Genomic DNA, 23,840 nt, shown 5'->3' with positions numbered 1-23,840 from the left:
TACGGCGCTCCGGAACAAAGGTGGAATTTTTAAAAAACATTTTTTAAAAAAACACTTAATCGAGGAAGCTGGGGCCAGGGCTGGGTGGTGGAGGCACGTGACATGGCTCTCGGGTGCCCCCTAAGCTGTGGGGCCCCCAGACAACTGTCTCCCCTTGCCCGATCATCGTTACGCGCCTGCCTGTACCCCATGAGTTAGAAACGCATGGGGGTGGCTGGAACCCTCTGATCACTACACCACCACTCACTCTGGGCCACCCCAGCACCCCAGCCCCCAATTGCAGTTATGGGGCTGCTGAAACCTACATGATTCCCTATGGAGAAAAACCTTAAAGATGCATAAACTTCAACAAATCACCAAAAATCAGCCTTCTGCCCAAATCCTTTGAACAAATTCTGGTAGCTTCCTTGCCCCCCTTGGGCACTACCACCAACCCCACACCACTCTAGGCCACCCCTTTCTCCTCAACATGAAGTGATACACCTCCATTATACCTTATGGGGAAAAACCTTAAGGACACGTAAACTTCAACAATTCACCAAAAATCAGTCCTTTGCCCATTGCCCCTGCAATTTGGGTGGTAGCCTCCATCCATTAGGCACTACCACCCCAGATCCCACTTTGTGCCCCAAATCTGCCCCAAAGACACTACAACTTCAAGAATTCACCAAAAATCAGCCCTTTGCCCAATTCCTCTGCAATTTGGGTGGCAGCCTCTACCCTTTAGGCACTTAACTTAAACTGAGTAGTACCCCACTGCCTTGCGAGTGGGAGTGGGGTGTAGTTGGCACATGGCAGTTGACAGTTGGCACTGTCGAAAAGACAGTCAAAATGAATAGAAGAAATGAAGGTGTGTAATCCTCCAGGCAGTCTTGGAGGAAACTGATTATCTAGATCCATTTCAAACTGGCTTTAGGGCTGGCTATGGGGTTGAGACAGCCTTGGTCGGCCTGATGGATGACCTTTACCAGGGAATCGACAGAGGGAGTGTGACTCTGCTGGTTCTTCTGGATCTCTCGGCGGCGTTTGATACCATCATGTGCATACATGCTTCAAAAAGTGTCAGTCAAAACTGCAACTTAGCCATGTAAAACACACACACACACACACACACACACACACACACACACACACACACACACACATACACCCAACTGTGTAAGGTAGAAAGGGAGTCTGAGAAACTTGATGGGACTACAGATAGAGCACTGGTGGGTCTCAGTCTCTGGAAATGAATTCATGGAGCTAGACCTCATCAGGAAGTTGAGGGGATCATAGAGGAAGAGGTTTTCCCCAACACCTTTTTGAAATCATTTTCAAAGTCCGCCCGCCCCACACAAGCAGTTTGAAGCCAAGCCTTGAAAGTTAGGCAATGGGGAAATCTAAAAAGATGCAGATGAGTGATAGCTTCTACCATCACATTTCTACATGGGGTGTCACAATCCTAAAGAGTCCCCCGAAGCAACGGTGCCCTGGCCCTTGGCTAACTTCCCAACTTACAAATTGCAACTTACAACAGAAAATGCCAAAGCCACTACAGTCTCCACCTGTTCACCACCACAGTCTCTAATGAGCTTCAACAGACACCCTCCCCAAAACCTAGTCTATCAAGTCCTTCTCTGTTCCATTCCCACTCACCCAGAACTAAACGGAGTCAACCAGAGTCCAGGAGAGAGTTGCCTCCAACTAACTGGGAATGAATAACCAAGATGCTTGGTGACTCACTCAGAAGCACACACCAGGGAAGGGTTGGATTGAAAGCACCAGGATCTCACTGCCAGGAAGTTCTGATGGGTCATCCCAGCAGGAGAGTCGTGCATGAACGGCTCGTTCATGGGCTGGCGGGGCAAGGAGCGGATCCCTTAAGGAGCTGCCTCTGCATTATCGGCACACATATGGTGCAGTGTGGCATCAGCACGGCATCAGCACATGGCGTCTGCACGCAGATGACACAGTGTCAGCCAGCTTGGTGTTGGCTCATGGCATCAGTGTCGGCACATGGTGTGGCACAGTACCGACATGCACGTGGCCTCCACGCAGCATCACAGCTGGCCATTTGCATGCCGATGCTGCGCAGAGGCTGCAGGGAACAGAGGGAACCAGGCGCTGCACCCAGAAAGTGGCGGGGTGGTGAGGAGCAGAAAAGGAACTCCTTACCAGCTCCTTAAAGGAATTGCTCCTCACCCCGTTGAGCCAGCGCCCAATCCGGTTTGGCGCTTCCCAGAGGAGGCCCCAAACGAACCGGTTCGTGCACATCCCTATCCACCAGTGATATTATCTCACCTAATGAAGCCACAGGTAGAGCCACTCCAAGGAGCCGTGAAGACTGACAAAAGGCACGGCTGCTCCAATAGCACCATCACACTGCCTTTTGCACACTCCGAAATTCAGTGTCAATAGTAGAGATTTGGCAGTGTGTCCATGTGCACACCTGCAGTGTGGCAGGTTTACAGATGCTACCAAGGGTGCTTTACCCAAAGCCCTTCCCTTGGACCCAGCAGCATCCACTGCAACACTCTCCTGGAGCCTGCATTCGATTTCATGAATGCACCAGGGCAACACTAGTTTCCCATGAGAAAGGAGATCATATTTCTAACATGAGGCAGCATTCAGCTATGCTATGGATTTTCCTGTATGGAAGAGGGGAAGAGGGAAGAAATGCAAGACTCGTGAACAAAAAACCAAAAGTGAAAAATGAATGAAAAATAACAGTCTGAGATGTCCTCAAAATGAGAAATTGAAGAGTACATACAGTAGAGGTAATGAGTCCTCAAGTCCAAAGGGAAGAAACGATGTACTCAGTGAGATGCTGTAAATGCATGTAGATCATATCATGAGTCCTTCACATGAAGAAAGCAAGCAACCTGCTCTGTAATGACTGATAATAATTGGTGATGAAAGACAAGGCACACCAGGGAAAAATCCCGACAGCCACCACAGAATAAGGAGCTGTTTCGCCAAGAGCTTCATCAGGGGCTGGTTCCCATTAGTACAGGCTGGAACAATGAAATGAGACCATAAAACAATATCTATAATGCTGTAGAATAAGAAAAAACTGAACACAAAACACTCACAAAATATAAAGTAAAGATACAATGCAATTAAGCTTATCCAAGCTTCTTAAAAGACTCAAGGTACACTTTACTAATGGAAAGCTCAACATAGGTATTAAACACAAAGAATAATTAATCAAAAGATTCTTTAGCTGTACCCAGGACCACAAACTTCCTTAAGAGATATAGTGTATAATGAATGCAAACCTCAAACAATGTCAAACCTCAAACAATGTTTTTCCTCCTTCTTGTCAAAGTTTTAATGTAAACCGCCCTGAGCCTTTTGGAAGGGTGGTATAAAAGTTTTAATAATAAATAAATAAATAAATAAATAAATGATAATAAATATCAAAAGACCCGAAACATAAGGAATAAATACTACCTGTAAATTGTCCCAGTAATTTTAGAAGGCCTCTTCAACTACCAGATTTACAGTGTCTATGAAAGAGGAGCATTTCAGCACAATTCTGCACCTGTAACTTGGTGAAATTCTCTTTGCCACAAGACCAATTGCCACAAGAGAAATTATTTTGACGTGATTTGAGAGCTAGTTATTTATCTTTTCATTATTTATTATTTTTCATGGATCTCCTGTAGTCTAGTTCTTTTCTCTGCATGCTTGATTTTAGAAGGCCTCTTCAACTACCAGATTTACAGTGTCTATGAAACAGGAGCATTTCAGCACAAATCTGCACCTGTAACTTCCATTTTCTGAAGGACGTCTTCTTGCCTTTTATAACTTCCCTGACTCTATTGGTTAGTCATGCTGTCATCCTCCTGAACTTGGTGGTACATTTCCTCCTTCTTGGTATGCATTCCAACTGAGTTTTTATTCTTGTGCTTTTAAAGGAGCTCCGTGATTTCTGGAGTGATGGGACCCTCCCAACGTACCCTTTTAGCTTCCTTTCTATCAGTCCTCTCATTTTTGAGAAGTATCCTCTTCTGAATGGAACATCAGTCCATCAATTGCAGGACTCAGGCTGGCAGTAGGTTTCCAGCCCGGAGGGGCCCATTTTACAGAAATGCCAAATTCATGTCAACACACATTCAACAACCCTAAGCCTAACGCAAACTTTAACCCTAACCCTAACCTGCTGAAGGAATGCCTATTTTATTTTATGTATACATTTATATTCCGCTTTTCCTTCAAGGAGCCAAGCGCACTCTGTACATGGTTATGTTTCTCCTCACAACAACCCTGTGAGGGAAGTTAAGCTGATTGACTCAGAGTCATATCGTGAGTTTCATGGCTGAACGAGAATTAATTCACACTCAAGTTTGCCTAGTCCTAGTCCAATGCTCTAGTGATTCTCATAAGAGGGGAGGCTGTGGTGCGGGGTGGGGAGGGCGGGGAAAGCATATCTAAATGGTAAAATAAAGAGGAAATAAACCCCAGAAGGGGGAAAGTAGAATAAAACTGACTTCCTTACAGTGCTGCTGCTTGGTGTTGTGTGGAACTCTGTGGGACTGCAGCTGTGCCTGCCTCCCAAGCTGCCCTCACCCCAAGAGACAGGGGCTAAATCACAGCCTGTAGTCACACATCATAATATATTCTGTTGGTCCACCTTATAAGGACCAAATGTGCCATCTGACTTGAATATGTAAACCAATGAATGGCTGGATCATTTCTGGAGGTCATCACCAGGAGGTTTAGACACGCTTCTTGCTATTTACATTTGACAACAGAAACAACCAATTAGCAGCATTTGATATGTAAATCATATCAGATTAACAGAGAGATCTTTGTATTAGGCGGTAAAGTAATATGATAATGAATAAATAAGATAAATACATGAAGTCTGAGGGAAATTACAGTCGGCTGCTTTTGTTGGCTTTTCAAAGAGAATTGCGGTGATAGAGCGAGCAGGGCAGAAGCTATGGTTAAATTTCATCAGTTGCCTCAAGCAATGGAACCGTTGCTCGGGCAATGTGAAAACTGGCTAATGACACAACTGACTTTGTGTCAGGGCGCCCTTCATCTGGGCAGCCGTTATTCTCTTCTCAGTGATTAGGGCTGTGCATCATCATCAGGACTGGGATCGGTATCAACCTGAAGTATCATACCAATAATGATCCAATTGGGCCTTCCATCACTGGGGACCCCTGGATCTTGTCAAGCCGATACATCAGTATTGGTTCCAAATGCAACAAGATGAGGGCAGGGGTGGTATCTGTCTGCAGTCGTATCGGTCCAATAGGAATATCAGACGGTTAAGCCCAGTATCGGACCTTATCAGAAAGATTTCTAAAATGACAACAGAGAGTCCCAATAGTCACAACTCCAATGATCAATCAATCATTCAATCAATCTGTATTAAAGTCACAGACCAGCATAGGCAACTCCAGCTAAAATCCCTGTTGTCCTGCTGGCAATCTTTCTACTTCTGATATTTCTATCAGACCATAGCCAGCCTGGCAGCTGGGTTGGAGAGACATTTCTGGCTCCAGCGATGGTTTTTAAGGATTGCACTCCTGAAATGGGGGGGGGGCATCCCCAATTTTAGGGGCTGCAGTCCTCACAAGCTACATGGGTAGACAGCTGGGAGAGACTTTGTCCTAAGCCAGCTCCCAGGGTGTTTTTAAGTTCTGCACCTTTTAAGGACTGTGGCAATGGGTCCTTTCTGAGATCAATTACCTAAAAATGCATGTCAGGAGCTAGCTTGCAGAGCTCCTGACATGGATGGTGTGGATTTTATTGGCTGTACACCTAAAATTGGGGGCTGGACAAAGGTGACTGCCACAAAGGGCCCACTGGCATCTGGTGGGCCATGGTGTGAAAGAGGATGCTGGACAAGATCGGCCTTTTGCCTGGTCCAGCAGGGCCGTCCTTGTGTTCTTATGTTCTTATGGACCCGTGGATCATCCATGAGAGATTTCCTTTGCCCTACCCCCAATTTCAGGGGTGCAGTCCTTAAAAAAAAAAATTAGTGTCTAAACTTAAGTCACTAAATGCAGTAGTGAATTTCCACTGAAGAGAGGAGATTCACCACTACAGCTCAAGAGTTCTGAAGGAACTCAAATGTGAAATTGCTGATCTCCGAGCAAAAATATGTAACTTGTCCCAACAATCAGGCTCTGTACTGGAGTACTGGAAAGTAGCGAATGCAACTCCGATTTTGAGAAAGGGGTCGAGGAGGGATCCAGGGGAGATCCGGGAAATTACAGGCCAATCAGCTTAACTTCAGTGCCAGGTAAATTGATGGAAAGCAGACTTGAGGACAAAATTGTTAAACATATAGAAGAACAGGCCTTGCTGAAGGAGAACCAGCATGGCTTCTGCCAGGGCAAGTCTTACCTCACTAACCTTTTGGAGTTCTTTCAGAGTGTCAACAGGCATATGGATAAAGGTGATCTGATTGACATATATACTTGGACTTCCAAAAAGCTTTTGACAATGTCCCCCACCAAAGGCTCTTGAGTAAAATTAGCAGTCATGCAATAAGAGGACAGGTTCATGTGTGGATTGGAAACTGGTTGAAGGAGAGGAAACAGATGCTAGGAATAAATGGACAGTTTTCCCAATGGAGGGAAGAAAGAAGCGGAGTCCTCATGGGGCCGGTACTGGGACCAGTACTCTTTAACTTGTTCATAAATGATCTAGAAGCAGCTGAATTTGCATATGACACCAAATTATTTAAGGTAGTGAAATTAAAAAAGCAACAACTTGCGATGAGTTCCAAAAAAGATATCTCCAAACTGGGCAGTGGGCAACAAAATGGCAAATGCAGTTCATTCTAAGCAAGTATAAAGTGATGCATATTGAGGCAAAAGAAACCCCCCAAAAACCCAATCTATGGCGTGGCCACATCTGGCGTACTGTGTACAATTTTGGTCACCACATCTTAAGAAGGATATTGTAGAACTGAAAAAAGTGCAGAAGAAGGCAACCAAGATGATCAGGGCCTGGAGCACCTTCCTTATGAGACTAGGCTGCAGCATCTGGGGCTCTTTGCTTTAGAAAAGAGGCACCTAAGGGGACACATGATTGAGCTGTATAAAATTATGCACAGAATGGAGAGAGTGGACAGAGATAAAGGTTTCTCCCCCTCTCTTGCAACACTAGAACCAAGGGTCTTCCCATGAAACTGAAGACTGGGGAATTTAGGACCAAAAGAGGAAGTACATTTTCACTGAACACATAATTAATCTATGGAATTCCTTGCCATGGGATGTGGTGATCGCCACCAGCTTGGGTGGCTATAAAAGGGGCTTGGACAGATTCATGGCGGACAGGTCTATCAATGGCTACTAGTCTGATGGCTGTGGGCCATCTCCAGCCTCAGAGGCACGATGCCTCTCAATACCAGTTGCAGGGTATTGGGAGAGGGCATGCACATCCCTCTTGCCTGTGGGCTCCCCAGAGGCATCTGGTGGGCCACTGTGTGAAACAGGATGCTGGACTAGAGGGGCCTTGCGCCTGATCCAGCAGGGCTGTTCTTACGTTCTTATGTTCTTATCTGGTTTGAAGTAGACCCAAATGTTGAATTTTTAAACAACCACTTGAGAATACAAGGAGTGAGATTCATTGGTATTAATGCCACTGACAAAGACTGTTCAACAGTTGAAATGCATTTGGCTCAGGACATCAAAGTGGTACCTCCTTGCGCAGTACCACACCATGGGAGGACCAGCTATATGTGGAACAGTTTATTCTACACAGTGGATACAGAAGCTTGTCAACTGGCTTGAAGCTAGGAATACCCCCTTTAGATAAAGGTATAGAACATATATCTATGTTTAGGGGGCTCTTGGTTTATCAATGACTCAATTTAAGGCAAGTTTAGGTGTGTGCTTTCCCCCACTAGGAATATCAGAAAATATGAAGTCCATTCCAACCTGATTCTGGTGGTATTGGGAAGGCCTTGTTGGCCTCTGAACACTTTTTAAAAGATCAGATCAGATCAGATGGGAATTGATCCAACATTTTTGGTACTACACAGGCTTAAGGAGGTATGGAAAATCTTTTTTCCTTGATATAGAAAATCTATTTTCCATTTTTCATTTGAATCCTTCCCGATGAAAAACTTGCCGATATGGCTTGCATCACATCACAGCCAATTACTGTTCTGACTCAATGCACATCCCTACCAGTGAGTCCCTCCCTGGAGATGTGTGATGTTCTGTAACATGCTGCACAAAGCTTCAATGGTCTATGAAGATTCAGCCTGATCTGGCCCAATCTGAACCCTCATCTAGTCTGGCAACATTATCCAAGGACATCAGGAGGGCCAGTTCTTTGTTAGGATGTTGAATTTGGACTTATGATTATTTGGCCATAGATTATGTTTTTTTCTGTCTCAGAAAATAGCATGATTCCTTCAAATTGCCATAGGAAAACAGGCCTGCATGAGCTGGTCCTGCTGTAACAAGCATGAATATTCCCCTTTGCTAAGCAGGTCTGGCTTGGTTTGCATGTGCATAGGTGACGATAAGTGAGCACTGCAAAATGTTCCTCCAAGGGGATGGGGTGTAGGCTCAGTGGCAGAGCATCTGCTTTGCATGCAAAAGGTGTGGGGTTCAATCCCTGGAAGCATCTCCAGGTAGGGCTGGGAGAGACTCTTGCCTGAAACCTTGGAGAAACTGCTGCAAGTCAGTGTAGACCAGGCATCCTCAAACTGCGGCCCTCCAGATGTTGCTGAACTACAACTCCCAGCATACCCAGCTATATCTATTGTGTCTAGGGATGCTGGGAGTTGTAGTTCAGCAACATCTGGAGGGCCGCAGTTTGAGGATGCCTGGTGTAGACGATACTGAGCTAGATGGACCAAGGGTCTGAGTTTATACAAAGGCAGCTTCCTATGTTCCTATGTAACATAGAAACATAGGAAGCTGCCATATACTGAGTCAGACCATTGGTCTTTCTAGCTCACTATTGTCTTCACAGACTGGCAGCGGCTTCTCCAAGGTTGCAGGCAGGAATCTCTCTCATCCCTATCTTGGAGAAGCCCAGGAGGGAACTTCTTGGAGAAGTTCTTCTTGGAGGGAACTTCTTGGAGAAGCCCGGGAGGGAACTTGAAACCTTCTGCTCTTCCCAGAGCGGCTTCATCCCCTGAGACATCAAGTCTCCCATTCATGTGCAACCAGGGCAGACCCTGCTTAGCTATGGGGACAAGTCATGCTTGCTACCACAAGACCAACTCTCCTCCCATATGTTACATGTTCTATGTAAACCAAGCCAACATTTATAAATTCCTGAGAGGAAGTTCTGAGAAGTGAGCATATTTTCTTAGGTGTTATTTGGTGGTTGGAGGGAAGTCCCGAATCGAAATCAAGTTTAGTCATGTGCCTTTAAAAACAGCTTTAATTCAAAGGGGGAGGCTGAGAGAAAACAAGCAAAGCTTCTTTGCTGCTGAGCAGGAAGCATTGATGGCTAAGAAAGGGCTTTTCCAGGTAGGGTTGAAGCAGGATTTCAGCACGTCTGTCGGGGAATGGAGAAATCACTCATATTCCGAGACGTCCTGGGTAGGCAGGTGGAGAGAAGTTTGGCCCATACTTTTTTCTAAAGGATGCAAATAAACCAAAATGCAACAGTCACTTCATTTCCCTAGTGAATCCACAGTGTTTAAGAATGGCTTAAGATATTTTCAAGCTAGGATGTCAAACTCCGCTCCATTTATTTATAGAATGATCTATACCCTTCGTGGTGGAGATGCCCAAAGCCACTAACCCCAAGCAAATAGCACCTGGTAACAATATCAGCCGACCTCCTGACTCTTCCTGCCCTTCCACAATGAACAACGTTGCACTAGTGCACTTTGCACTAGTGCAAAGACTATTCCGGAACACCAGCTCCCGGATTAGCAAAAGCAGCAAGAGCAACAGCCGTGAGCAAGCACAATGCCCTGAGAAGAGCATCTGGGAAGGTCACCTTCCGGCTTGCATGCAGGAGGTCTCAAGTTCCCTTCCCGGCATCTCCAGATAGGGCCTGCAGACTTGGAGAAGCTGCTGCCAGTCCGTGCAGACAATACTAGCTAGATGGACCAAGGGTCTGACTCGGTATGGAAGCCTCCTATGTTCTATGCTCTATGTTCTATGCTCTATGCTCCCCATAGAGCCAGGGTATATGTCCAGCTCTGCCATGGGTGAGGCAGTATGCAGTATTTAAAGCTGTGGAGTGTGGGAGTTCTACCACCCGGAAGCTGCATAATTCAACAGAGGCAACTTCAGACCATGAATGCAGTGTGTATTGAACAGGTTGTACAAGGGATACTTGGTACCATGCTCGCATTGTGAAACTGATCCTCTGGGTAGTTACTGGACTGCGTTAGTGGTACTTGATACAACCAGTGGCTGTGTCAGTCGTTGTGCAGATAATGTGCCGCCCATTTAATAGGCGGCGCAATTAATTAATGATTTGCAACACCAGCAGACTGTGTAAGTAACAGACTAGTTAATCAGTCCTTCCTTCACAGACTGATCACAGTATTGTACAGTTTTAATGGGGGGGAAATTGGATTATGAAGTAACAGAATGAATCAAAGTGAAAGGACAGAGGATGCAGGAGCTACAAATTCTTCAGTGTCGAAATCTTGGCATCAAAGAGAACATAAGAGCAGCCCTGCTGGATCAGGCCCGAGAAGGCCCATCTAGTCCAGCATCCTGTTTCGCACAGCGGCCCACCAGATGCCTCTGAGAAGCCCACAAGCAAGAGGTGAGGGAAAGAATTCTCTCTCTCTCTTGCTGTCGCTCCCCCGCAACTGATATTTGGTGGCCTATAGTCATCGTAGTTCATTGGGAGGAACCCCACAGAATCCCATTTTCTTCCTCTCTGCTTTCCTTGCCACCCCCTCCACATCGGCCCCCCGATTTTGTCCCCCCCTTCTCAATATGCACCTCTGTAGGGCCATGGATCTCCAAGCCCGGTAAGGTGCCCTTGCGTTAGCCCCCGGGACTGGGAGGAGCTGCAGAGTTCCCATATTGTGAGGGGAGGCAAATTTTGGGTTGGGTGGGTGGGGGAAATTCAATATTTTTTTTAAAAAAATAGCTTTTTAAACTGCTAATGTGCAGCAGGATGACAGCGGGAAGAGCTCCTTCCTTGGGCCCGCCTTCCTCCCGAATGCCAGGTTGGATCATTTTCAGGCCATTTGGGGGCATTTGGGAGGCAGGCGGCCTGTGGGAGGAGCCCTCGCCACCGTCTCCGTCACCCTCCCAGATGAATCGGGGTGGCTGCAGGCAGGGGTCTCGCTCAGCCCTACAGGAGATGCTGCCAGGGATCGAAGCTGGGACCTTCTACATGCAAAGCAGATGCTCTCCCCCTGAGCGACCGCCCCAGCCCCTCTGGGGAACATCTGATGGGGCTCCCGGATAGTCACCCATCCAAAGGCAAGCAGGGTGAAGCCGGCTTAGCAAAGATGACCATTCATGCTTGCTGCTGCTGCAAGACCAGCTCTTCTCCCCAGCGTCTTTCACACACATTTTGAGAATCCTTGGCCTGGGCCATTTCTGCCTCCCCCTGGGGGGCAAATTTGCTTACCTGCTGTTGTCACCAAAGGCTGTGCTCGTTAAAGCAGACAAGAGACTGTGCATCATGGCAAGGTCTGGATGGCCACACAGACCTGAGAAGGTTAAGTGGCAGCATCTGGAGTAAGTGTTCCAGGGTGCAACAGATGCTCCCGCGCCATACTCTTCCTTTCATGCAGGAAGGAGACCCACGGAACACTTAGTCTGGATGTGGCCCAGTGACACTGGCCTTCTGTGTATCTTAGAGGCTTAGAACAGCAGCCAGTTAATGCACGGAGGAAAGAGACTGTTAAACCTGTGCATGACAGGACTACAACTCCCAGCATCCCCAGACTCCGTGGCTTTCTGCACTTGAAGGGTGTTGTCGTCCGTCAACACCTGGGCACCCAAGGCTGGGAATCCCTTGTCTGACAGGCTGAAACTCTCCGTTCCTTTTGCCTTCTGAATATACGACCCACACCATATTTCATGTATACCCTGCCATGTACTTCAGAGATTACAAGTACTGGGGAATTGGCCTTGGAGTTTATTCCTAAATCGGGTTACTCCAGAGTAAGGCCCATTCAGTTCAGTGGGACTTACTGCCTAGTAAAAGGTGACTACCAGTGTCAAAATCAGGACCACTTGGAAAAGCCAAAGATGGAGATGGAGAGCTGGCCTTGTGATAGGCAGCATGAATGGTCCCCTTTGCTAAGCAGGATCTGGCCTGGTTTGCATTTGAATGGGAGACTACATGTGAGTGTCGTCTGCTGTAAGATATTCCCCTTAGGGGACAGGGCCATAGCTCAGTGGTAGATTATCTGCTTTGCATGCAGAAGGTCCTGGGTCAATCTCTGGCAACATTTTCCAGTAAGGCTGGGAGAGAGTCCTGCCTGAAACCCTGGAGAGCCACTGCCAGTCAGTGTAGACATGACTGAGCTAGATGGGCCAATGGTCTGACTCAGTGGAAGGCAGCTCCCTATGTTCCGATGGTGGTGGGACAGAAAAGATGCAGCTTCTCTCTGGCAGCACTTCGGATCTGTCATTGGGGGAGCGGAGTTATCACCTGGGGACACAACAGCTTCCGAGAATCCCACATGTTGCCTTAAATTTGGTGTTAGGAGGACATCCAAACAGGCATTTCCCGCCAAGCTTCCTGCATCGTTCCTTCAATGACGTGGCAAATCCTGTGCAAAAGGAAAAGACGACTATTAATTGGGCCAGCAGCAGGTTCAAGAAGGGACGGGAAGAAGGCCGGGACAGAGTCACAGACTGGAGTCCTGGGTTTATGAATCCACAGCATATGCCAAGGTCATCTACTGCTGCTGCTGCTACTACTACTACTGCTTCTAATATAGTACTTTTCAGCAAAACAGTTCTCAAATTGATTTACACAGAGAAATGAATAATAATGAGGAAATGGTTCGCTGTCCCCAACAGGTTCAGAGTCTAAGGTAGAACAGAGTCACCTGGCTGGCCACAGTGGGAAGGAGGAGGATGCTGGCCTGGAGAGACATTTGGTCTGATCCAGCCCAGCTATTTGGATGCTTGTTTGTTTTGTGACGCAAGACTAATATGGCCAGTCCTTAATTTTCCAACTAGATCCAACTGAATTCTTAACTGTTTGAATGTTTGAATTAAGACAACTTATAGTTGACTTTTGGCAAGACCTTTCAGATTCGACACATTTGCTTGAGCATTCTCCCACTCCCCTGCAGATCATTTCAGCTCAAGCAGAGACTCCATTGTGTTTTTGTTGGTTTTAACCAAGGGCCACGACCATCTTCCCATGCAGAGGGAAGGGGCTTCAGGACGCTGGTCTCTCTGTGGAGGACTGTGGCCCAGGAGTGCTGGTTTCCCACCCTCTGAGACTCGGGAGCTGGGCAGTCCTCATAGTGGGAGGTCACGGTGGCTTCATGCAAGGGTTTGTGGGGGGAAAGCCGCCATCTGCCTCCCCAGGTTGCTGTGGGACGAGAAGCTTCCTCTTGTTCATCCTTTGTAGGGAGCTGCATCAGAATCGCTCGCTGCTACGGTGTCTGTGTGTTGTGTGTTGTGTGTGTGTCTCTGTGTGCTAAGGATCTCCCCTCTGTGGGGATGCTGGCTTAGCTGGACCCTGGAGCCCTGTGGTGGCTGCATTCAGAAGTCTGTGCACACCTGCCTGGGTTTTTGTGTCATTTGGCCCTGCAGGCTAACTTGATTCCATCATAAACAGCAACCAGGGAGGCAGAGCAGGATCACAGCATGTGGGGAGGAGGTCCCCATGACTAAAAACATGCATTCAGCATAACATATAGTTCACCGCTCTGGTTTTTCTTTTTCTTGACATGCAGGATCTAAAGCAAAAGGCCAGGGTAGAAACTGCAAAGTATTGTTCTACTAAAGCTACTGTATATTTAAACCTCTCTTTCCTTGCCTGTTTATGCCTCATGGGTGTTTTCCAGACTATGTGATTTGCAACGGGTAAAGCATTGCAAAGTTAGTGCAATGGTTTAAAGCCAAGAGTAAAGAGTTTTTCAATGCTTCGTTGTAGGCTGGTGGCCATTCATATTTTCCATCCATTGCAACCTGTTTTCAAGGCAGGACTGTCCATAGTCTCCTTGAAACGTGTTTATCTGCCTCTCCTCCAACTTCATTCAGGCCAATGGAGTTTGTGTGTGTGTGTGTGTGTGGCGGGTGTGTGTGACATGAAATTTGTTTTGGTAACTTCTCGGCTGTCTTTCTCAAATCCGCCAGGAGGAGGGGAGAGTACCGCTCCCAAACAAAAATCTAACTTTGTCTCCCAACATCCCAGTTTTGTACAATGAATTACCAGAGGCCGGGTGGGATTAAGAAAAGAAAAGAGGGGAAGTTGGGTGTGTGAGGAGAGCCTTTGGAATGACAAAACAAGGGAACGGCTGGGCGGGGGGGGGGGAATCCGGTGGAGAGCCAGGAAGGGGGAAAGAAGACAGGAACTGTTATGCCTCTAAATACATACATACATGCATACATACATAAATGGGAGGGAGGATGTGGAGGGGAGTTGTGGAAGCTGTGGGATTGCATAGAAGTAAATGACTGATAGGAGAAATGCAGTGGCTGTGGTGGTTAGTGCAGAGAGACTGCCAGGGGGCAAATGGGCACAGCGGCACCTTCTCCTCACTTTCTTCCCTGCCATTGCTGCATCAGGGGTGTCGCGAGACCCCTGGGGGCCAGGAGACAAAATCTTCTTTGGGGAGCGCCTTTGCACGTGCAAAGCGTGCATGCCCCCAACACCCTAAGCCATGCTCCCTGCATCTGATGTCAGATCGTTTTCCACTAATGCACCGGTTGAAGAGATCTGCAAGGCGGCCACCTGGGCATCGCTTTCCACTTTCACCAAACTTTACAAGATCGAGGATTTCGCGTCTGCCCGGGCAACCCTTGGCAGATGGATCTTGCAACAAGTTCTTCCTCGCTAGTAGACCAGAATGCTCCCACCCGAGTTGGACAGCTGTGGTATGTCCCATGAGATGTCCCTGGCCTCAGCAACCGAGAACGGAGCATTGGTTTCACTTACCGTGAAGGCTTCTTCTGGTTGCTGGGGCCAGGGACATCTCGGCCCGCCCAGTTGTGATTTTGCGCTCTGGTCTACTTTTGTTGAAATGGTGGAGACTGACATTTAGTTTCTACAGTTGGTTGCTACATTCTGTTATTCTGGAATGTTTAAACCTGTTTATTCTGACCTGCTGTTTTCTACTGTTTTGTATTGCCTTTGTCCTCTTATGTCTCAGCCCGAAAGAACTGGGTGGGGTTATCCCCCTCAGGCTCTAGTGGGTGTGGCTTAGTTTTTTAACTATTTACTTTCTGTCCTGCCTGGAGCTCTTGAGAGAGGATAACCCATGAGATGTCCCTGGCCCCAGCAACCGGAAGAAGCCTTCACAGTAAGTGAAACCAATGCTCCGTTCTCCAAGGTCCTTCCCAGTCCTGCTGTGTAGTTGGACCTCTGAAAAGTATAAGCATGCATATGTATTCAGTACTTGGTTTGGGCCCCTTTTGCAGCAATTACTGCCTCAATGCGGCGTGGCATGGATGCTATCAGCCTGTGGCACTGATGAAGTATTATGGAAGACCAGGATGCTTCATTAGCGGCCTTCAGAAATTCTGCATTGTTTGGTCTCATGTCTCTCATCCTTCTCTTGGCAATGCCCCATAGATTCTCTATGGGGTCAGGTCAGGCGAGTTTGCCTGCCAGTCAAGCACAGTACACTGTATACTTTTCGGAGGTCCGATATTGTTCTATTCTACAATCCTTGTCTTCTTGGTTCCATGTAATATTCTAATTTTCTGGGATTGTGGATTTGGGGTTTGCATGAGCTGTACGCCATGATCATCACAATTATAACAAATTAAGGCTTGACTTATCTCGCTTTGCATGTAATGCGTCTGTCTCATATATCAGTTTCACCTTTTAATTTGCATTACTGAAATTAATGGACTTTTGCACGATAATCTAATTTTCCGAGTTTCACCTGTACATACATACATACATACATGCATACATACATAAATGGGAGGGAGGGAGGGAGGAGGTGGAGGGGAGTTGTGGAAGCTGTGGGATTGCATAGAAGTAAATGAATCATGATTCAGTTCAATGGGCTTCCTTTTCAGCAAGGGACTGTTCTCTCGGCCTGCCCTTCGCCTTGTAGTAAGCAAGTGGGATTGCACAGGGGAAAAAATGATTTTGTTCAAAAGGCTTCCTCTGCAGTGAAAAGTGCATGAGAAAGGGTTGGATTTGGAAATCTGCTCAGCTGCGCTAGTATCAGTCTCTGGCCAAAGCAGCAAACTAAGAGGGAGGTGTGGGGTTGGGAACTGTGGGGAGGAAAGGATGGGAAAGGCGAGATTTCTCCCTGCCTGTTTCTCTCCCCATGGCGAGGGGGCGGAGGAAACAAGAACGGGGTGGTGGTGGTGGGGAGAAACTGTCCATACTGCAACGCGCTGCAGTGCATAAACTTAGTTGCATTCTAGGGCCCAAATGCACCATTAAAATTCAAAACCAGGAATCGGAAATATGGACGGCAGCCTGCTGACAGCACAGCGAGCGGGATGTCAAAACACTGGCAATATGGAGGGACTCATGGCAGCGTGTAACCAGGAAAATGCTCGGACGATGCCAAAAACTATAATAACTAAATGTTCTCGCTCAGGCAAGCAAAGGAACCAAGCGTACATTTCATTCTTTTAAAGGCAATTGAAAGCTCTGAAAGCCACCAAAAGCATTCTCCCTTTGGAGAAATTTCTCCCTATCCAGGGCCTTGCTTCAAGGAAGTGTTTTCTAGCCAGGACTGCAGAAGGTTGGCCCTCCAGCTGTGGTGGGACGACAGCTCCCCCCAACCATGACTACTGGCTAGTGTGGCTGGGGATGATGGAACTTGTAGTACAACAGCAGCTGGAGGGCCCAAGTTGTGCAGTCCTGTTCTAGTCCATTAGGTAACATCCTTCACTAAGGTCCAAAAGGTAGAGTATTGGTCATCTCCTTTATATTGCCAGAACTCTAGTCAAGGATGTCCCACTGCCTCCCTGAACAAGAGGGGTACCCGAGCTTAGGTCCCAGATGTCTTTGACTATAACTCACACCACCCCCATCCACAATGCTTAGCCATTGTGGCAGGGGGGTGATTGGAATCGTAGTTCAAGAATGTCTGTGGACCTCTGTTGCCAGATTTGGCTTTTTTTAAAGCCAAATTTTGGGTTACAGCCCATTTGACTCACGAGTATACCCCTGAGGTTCTGGCCACCCTGTCCAAGACTGGGATTCCCTACCCAACACCTTGAGCTAACACAGACCACTCTCCCTTCTCTCCCTTCATCCCTCTTCTCTCTCTCTCTCTCTCTTCATCCCTTCTTTTCCGATTCTTGCTCTATCTTCTTTTTCCTCATTTCTTCTTCCCCTACTCCTCTCACCCTTCTTTCCCTTTTCCCCACTTTCCCTTCTTCCCCTCCACCCCTTACCTGGAGCAGCCAGGAACACCAGACAGAGGCCAACCAGGAAAAGGTGGAAGATCTTCATGACTCACTTGGGACCAACACAGCAGAGTCTCCAGCCAGAAATGTCACCCAGTGTTTCCAGGTGAGGGGGAGCTTCCCATATTTGTAGGGCTCTTGGAAGTTGTGACAGGGGGCTGTTGAAACACAGGGGAAAGCAAATGCCGTTGGGAACAGGTTGCTTCAAGTGTGTCAATTGTAACCCATCCATACTTGCTGCAACTTGATTATCAAACAGAAACGGTCCAGCACAATCCGTCATCTCTTTAAATGTTGCTCTTGTGCAACAGTCCTCCAATTTTGGCCCGGATTCTCTGGAATTATCATCCTTCTTTGGGTCACTACTGAAAGAAGCCTGGAAATGTTAATGGCTTGATTGCAGGAAACCATATTGGGAACAAATTGGTGTGTGGTGGGGGAATCTCCAGGAATAGCTTGAGTCAGAGTTGGCAACCCTTGGCACAAAGTACAAATGTGCACTGAAGCCGTCCCAAACCGAGCATATATAACTCGTGGTGGCAGAGGACAAGATGCTTTTCCAGTAAAGATTTCGAATAGCTGCCATTTCACTTTAAAAACAAAACTCAGCGGTTGTACAATAATGTGAGGAGGAAGCTGTGGAGGAAGAAGGAAATGGCGTGGAAGAACACAAAAACAGCCCTGCTGGATCAGGCCCAAGTCCTATCTAGTCCAGCATCCTTTTGTACACAGTGGCCCACCGGATGCTTCTGGGGAGCCCATAGGCAAAAGACGAGGGCATGTCCTCCAGTTTTCCGTGTAACAAGGATTTCCAGATGTTGTTGACTACATCTCCCAGAATTCCCTGCTGCAATGGCCTTTCGCCAAGGATTCTGGGAATTGTAGTCAACAACATTTGGGAATCCCTGTTAACACTCATGCCCTCTCTCCTGCTGTTGCTCCCCTGCAGCTGGTATTTAGAGGCAATTAGAGGTGGCCTATAGTCATTAGACTAGTAGGCATTGATAGATCTGTCTCCAATGAATTTGTATAAGTCCCTTTTAAAGCCATCCAAGGTGGTGCCACATCCCGTGGCAGCAAATTCCACAGATTAACTCTGCACTGTGTGAAGAAGTACTTCCTTTTGTTGATCTGAAATTTTCTGGCCATCGGTTTCACAGGATGATCCTTGTATAACTGAGGAAGTATCAAATAATGGTAAAATACAAAAAGGAACTAGACAAGGTTGCCCACTCTCCCCATTACTTCTTATATTAGTTCTGGAAGTGCTTTGTAGAAACATCAGAGAAGATGACCAAATACAAGGCCCGAAGGTAGGGAAACAGGAGTATAAACTCAGAGCCTTTGCAGATGATGTGGTGTTTTTTCTAGAAAATCCATTAGGGAAGATCGGAAGCCTCTTGGAAAAAAATACAACAATTTGGCCAATTGCCTGGGTTTTATATAAATAAGAGTAAAACGAAGGTGTTGACAAAAAATATGGACCAGAAATCCAATGACAGACTTTATGAAACAAGCGAATTGGAAGTGGAGAAGAAAATCAAATATTTGGGCATTTGGCTGAAAAAACAAAAACTCTTTGTTGTTCTCAAATAATTATATCAAAATATGGAACACAGTAAAAATTGATTTGCAAAGATGGACTAAGATGAACTTATCTTAAATGGGAAGAATTTCAGTTGTGAAGATGAATGTTTTACCTAAAATGTTGTTTCTTTTTCAGACTATTCCTATAATTAATACGTTAACCTGTTTCAAGCAATGGCAAAAGGACATAACCAAATTTTTTTGGCAAGGGAAAAAACCGAGAATTAAATTTAAAAATTTAACAGATGCTAAAGAAAGAGGTGGTCTTACCCTGCCTGATTTAAGGTTGTATTTCGATGCTATTTGTTTGATGTGGTTAAAGGAATGGATAACATTAAGAAATCCCAGAATACTTGATCTGGAAGAATTTGATAGAAGGTTTGGCTGGCTCTCATATCTGTGGTATGATAAAAGCAAAGCACATAAAAACTTTCTTAATCACTATGTAAGAAGGAGTCTAATGGGAGTGTGGGTAAAATATAAAAAATGGCTGGAATGTAAAACTCCATTATGGGTACCCCCGATTGAAGCTTTGGCACGTAAAGAGATAAATATGCAATCTGAACGGGGTACCTATAGGGATTTGTTATGTTTTCAAGAGAGTAAATTAAAAAACCTAAATGAAGTACAAAATCTGGTTAGTAACTGGTTCCAGTATCATCAGCTAAATGAAATTTATAAGAAGGATCGTAAAGTAGGATTTGAGGATCAAATGTCGAGATTCGAGAAGAAGTTGTGTGAAAATGATGAAAGATTAGTCTCTAAGATGTATAAGTTGCTGCTTTTGGAGGAGATAAGAGATGAAGTGGTTAAAATGACTATGATAAAATGGGCTCAAGATGTGGGTCATAATATAGATATGGCTGCTTGGGAAAAATGATGGAAAACTGATTTAAAGTTTACTGCATGTTATACTTTAAAAGAAAATCATTATAAGATGATGTATAGGTGGTATCTGACACCGAAAAAAATTAGCATTAATGTATAAAAAATGTTTCAAATAAATGTTGGAAATGTGGACAATGTGAAGGAACTTTTTTTTCATATGTGGTGGTCTTGTGGGAAGGCAAAGGCTTTTTGGGATATGTTATATAATGAGCTGAATAAAATTTTTAAAATGACATTTCCTAAGAGGGCAGAATCCTTCCTGCTGGGAATAACTCAAGGAGAGTTTTCCAGAAGAAATTTAACATTTTTTATGTATGCAACCACGGTGGCTAGAATAGTATATGCGCAGAAATGGAAAGACAATAAAATGCCCTCAAAAGAAGACTGGTTGATAAAAATGTTGGAATATGCTGAGATGGCAAAGTTTACAGCACTTATAAGGGATGAAAATTTGGAATGTTTCAAAGTAGATTGGGAACCATTTTTACTTTACTTAAAGAACTATTTTTCTAATATGGACCTTTTAGCAGGGTTTGAAATACAGTAATAACAGCAGGTTGGGTTGGGTAAAATCGAGTAGTAATGTAGAGTATGTATGTTTTGAATTATTATAGCAATGGTTTATATGTATAGTTAATGTGAACCGCGCAGAGAGGTAAGTGGGAAGTCAATATTTACCTAATCAAATAAATGAATGATGTTGGATTGTAAAGCTATTGTAAAAACCAATAAAATTTTAAAATGCAAGGCGGTGCCACATCCCGTGGCAGCAAATTCCATAGATTAATTATGCACTGTGTGAAAAAGTACTTCCTTTTGTTGATCTTAAATTTTCTGGCAATCGATTTCACATGATGATCCTTGTTCCAGGATTGTGAAGGATAAAAATATCCTCTCTGTCCACTCTCTCTACTCTATGCATACTTTTATACACCTCTGTCATTTCTTTCCATAGTGATCTATGACTAGAGACAGGTCCTTCTCGGTTGTGGCCCCTCGGTTTTGGAATGCCATCCCTGAAGAGCTTTGCCACGCTCCCTCCCTTAGTGTTTTTAAAAAACAACTTAAACAACTTCAGACCTATCTTTTTAAAGAGGCTTTTTAATGCTCCATCTGTGGTTATATCTGGTAGTTTCTTTAGTTCTTAGTTTTTATAAGTCTCAATTTTTAGCTTTTAAAATAACTTTCAATTTGAAATTTAATATTGTGGGTTTTTACCTGACTTTTACCTTGTTTACTGAATTTGGTCAATTTTATTACTTGTATTATATATTGTATCTATTCTATTGTTGTGAGGCACCCTGAGCAGTAGTGTACTGGAGGGGCGGGGTATAAATGTTTTAAATAAAATAAAATAAAATAAAATAAAATAAAATAAAATAAATAGTGATCCAATTTGGTCCCAGCTTCTCCCAGTAGGATACGCCATGGTGGTGCAGGTGGTAGGATGTGGGTGGGGAAGTGGGGTGGCTGTGGTCTATAAGAATACCATCTCCCTTACCAAGATTCCCTGTCAGGGAATTGGCCTATATTGAATGTGTGTACCTAAGCATAGGGGCCAATGATAGACTGGGACTTCTGTTGGTGTACCAATCACCCTGCTGCCCAACGGATTCCCTTGAGCTGATGGATCTGGTTGCGGAGTGACCTTCAAAACGTTCACTTCGGGATTGGGTTGTCCAGAACTGCTCAGAAGTTCATCGTGGCCATGACAACTATGGGCCTTTCGCAAGTGGTTTCTGGACTGATGCATGATGCTGGTCACATGCTCAGTTTGGACTTTTGCTCTGATCAGGGTAGTCTTCCATGAGTGGGAGCTCCTGTCATCTCCCCATTATCACGGACAGACAACCATCTTGTTGAATTAGGAGAATCTCCTTTATCACGAACTCTGATGCCTATTAAGATCATCTGGTGAAGTCCAGGTGGGGTTGCCACCGGCTCATTTCGTTGTGACTAGGGACTAGTCCTTCTCTGTGGCTGCCCTGGGATTTGGAATATGTTCCCTGTCAAAATAAGAGCATAATTTATTTATTTATTCTTTATTTATTACATTTATAACCAGCTCTTCCTCCAAGGAGCTCAGAGCAGTGTAAAGTAAAGTAAAGTAAAGTGTGCCGTTGAGTCAGTGTTGACTCCTGGCACCCACAGAGCCCTGTGGGTTTCTTTGACAGAATACAGGAGGGATTTACCATTGCCTCCTCCCACGCAGTATGAGATGCTGCCTTTCAGCATCTTCCTATATCGCTGCTGCCTGATATAGGTGTTTCCCATAGTCTGGCAAACATACCAGCGGGGATTTGAACCAAATAACATCTGGTTTGCTAGTCAAGTCATTTCCCCACTGCACCATTACATGCTTATTTTTATCCTCACAACAGCCCTGTGAGGTAGGTTAGGCTGAGAGATACATGACTGGCCCAGAGTCACCCAGTAAGTTTCATGGCTGAATGGGAATTTGAACTCGGGTCTTCCCGATCCTAGTCCAACACTCTAACCACTATGAGACACACCTGTTTTCTCAGGCTTTTGTTTTTAATTTTATGATTTTTTTAAACTTTCTATTCTGTGAAATTGTTTTGTTTTTACTGTTTTAAATGTGTTGTGTTTTAAACTGGGTACACTGCCTAGAGATATACAGTACATATCAGGTGATATATAAATATGATAGGTAGGTAGGTAGGTAGGTAGGTAGGTAGGTAGGTAGGTAGGTAGGTAGGTGATTCCTAGCATGGAATTTGCCATTTTTCACAGCTGGCATACACTGAGTTGACACTTTTAACGAGCTGTCTGCCATGACCTCAATATCTCTTTCCTGGTCAGTCACCAGCAGCTTAGACCCCTTCAGTGTATATGTGAAGTTGGGTGGTTTTTTTGTCCCAATATGCATCACTTTACACTTGCTTACACTGAACCACATTTTCCATATTGTCTCCCACTCACCCAGTTTGGAGACATCCTTTTGAAGTTTCTCACGATCTATTGTGGATTTCACTACCCTAAATAGTTTAGTGTCATCTGCAAATATGGCCACTATTCTGCTTACTCTAACTTCTAGATTGTTTATGAACAGGCTAAAGAGCACTGGTCCCAGTACCGATTGCTGGGGGGACCCCACGTCTTACTTCCCTCCATTGTGAAAAAGGTCCCTACCCTCTGGTTCCTGCCCTTCATCCAGTTACCAATCCACACATGAACCTGTCCCTTTATCCCATGACTGCTAGGTTTCCTCAGGAGCCTTTGGTGAGGAACTTTGTCAAAAGCTTTTTGAAATTCCAAGCATACTATGTCAACTGGATCACATTTGTTTGTTTGTTTATTATTAGATTTATATACTGCCCTTCCAAAATGGCTCAGGGTGGTTTACAGCATGATAAAAACAATGACAACAAATTAACAATTAAAATCAAACTATTAAAACACAATAAAACCAATTCAACAGCTAAAAAACCCTGGAAATCAGGACAACAATTTAAAACAATTTAAAACAGTTTGTTAATCATTTAAAACCCTGGAAGGCCAGGCCAAACAGATCGGTTTTAAGGGCTCTCCTGAAGGACAGTAATGATCTCAAATTACAAACTTCTGCCAGGAGTGCATTCCACAGGCCAGGAGCAGCTACAGAGAAGGCCCGCCTCTGCTTCGCCGCCAGACTGGAGACGGACCTCCTCAGATGACCTTAATTTATCTACTTGCCTGTTGACATTCTCAAAGAACTCCAAGAGGTTAGTGAGGCAAGACCTGCCCTTGCAGAAGCCATGCTGCTTCTCCTTCAGCAAGCCCTGTTCTTCTATATGTTGAACAATTTTTTCCTGAATTATGCTTGCTATTAATTTGCCTGGCGCCAAAGTTAAGCTAACTGGCCTGTAGTTTCCCAGATCCTGCCTGGATCCC

General features: G+C 45.3%; 1 long non-coding RNA gene across 1 annotated transcript; it reads right to left on the bottom strand.

The window, feature by feature from the left end:
- Nucleotides 1-9,336: 9,336 nt before the first annotated feature.
- Nucleotides 9,337-15,254, bottom strand: LOC128340842 (uncharacterized). Its single transcript, XR_008314015.1, has 3 exons — nucleotides 15,028-15,254; nucleotides 12,559-12,679; nucleotides 9,337-9,552 (listed from the first exon to the last, which is right to left on the bottom strand). It is a non-coding gene; the product is annotated as an uncharacterized LOC128340842 (long non-coding RNA).
- Between the last annotated feature and the right edge of the window lie 8,586 nt (nucleotides 15,255-23,840).

This window comes from Hemicordylus capensis, chromosome 1 (assembly GCF_027244095.1).
Source record: "Hemicordylus capensis ecotype Gifberg chromosome 1, rHemCap1.1.pri, whole genome shotgun sequence".
NCBI lineage: Eukaryota > Metazoa > Chordata > Lepidosauria > Squamata > Cordylidae > Hemicordylus > Hemicordylus capensis.
Note: the sequence above shows the minus strand (reverse complement) of the source record. Positions and strands in the feature narration are given on the sequence as shown.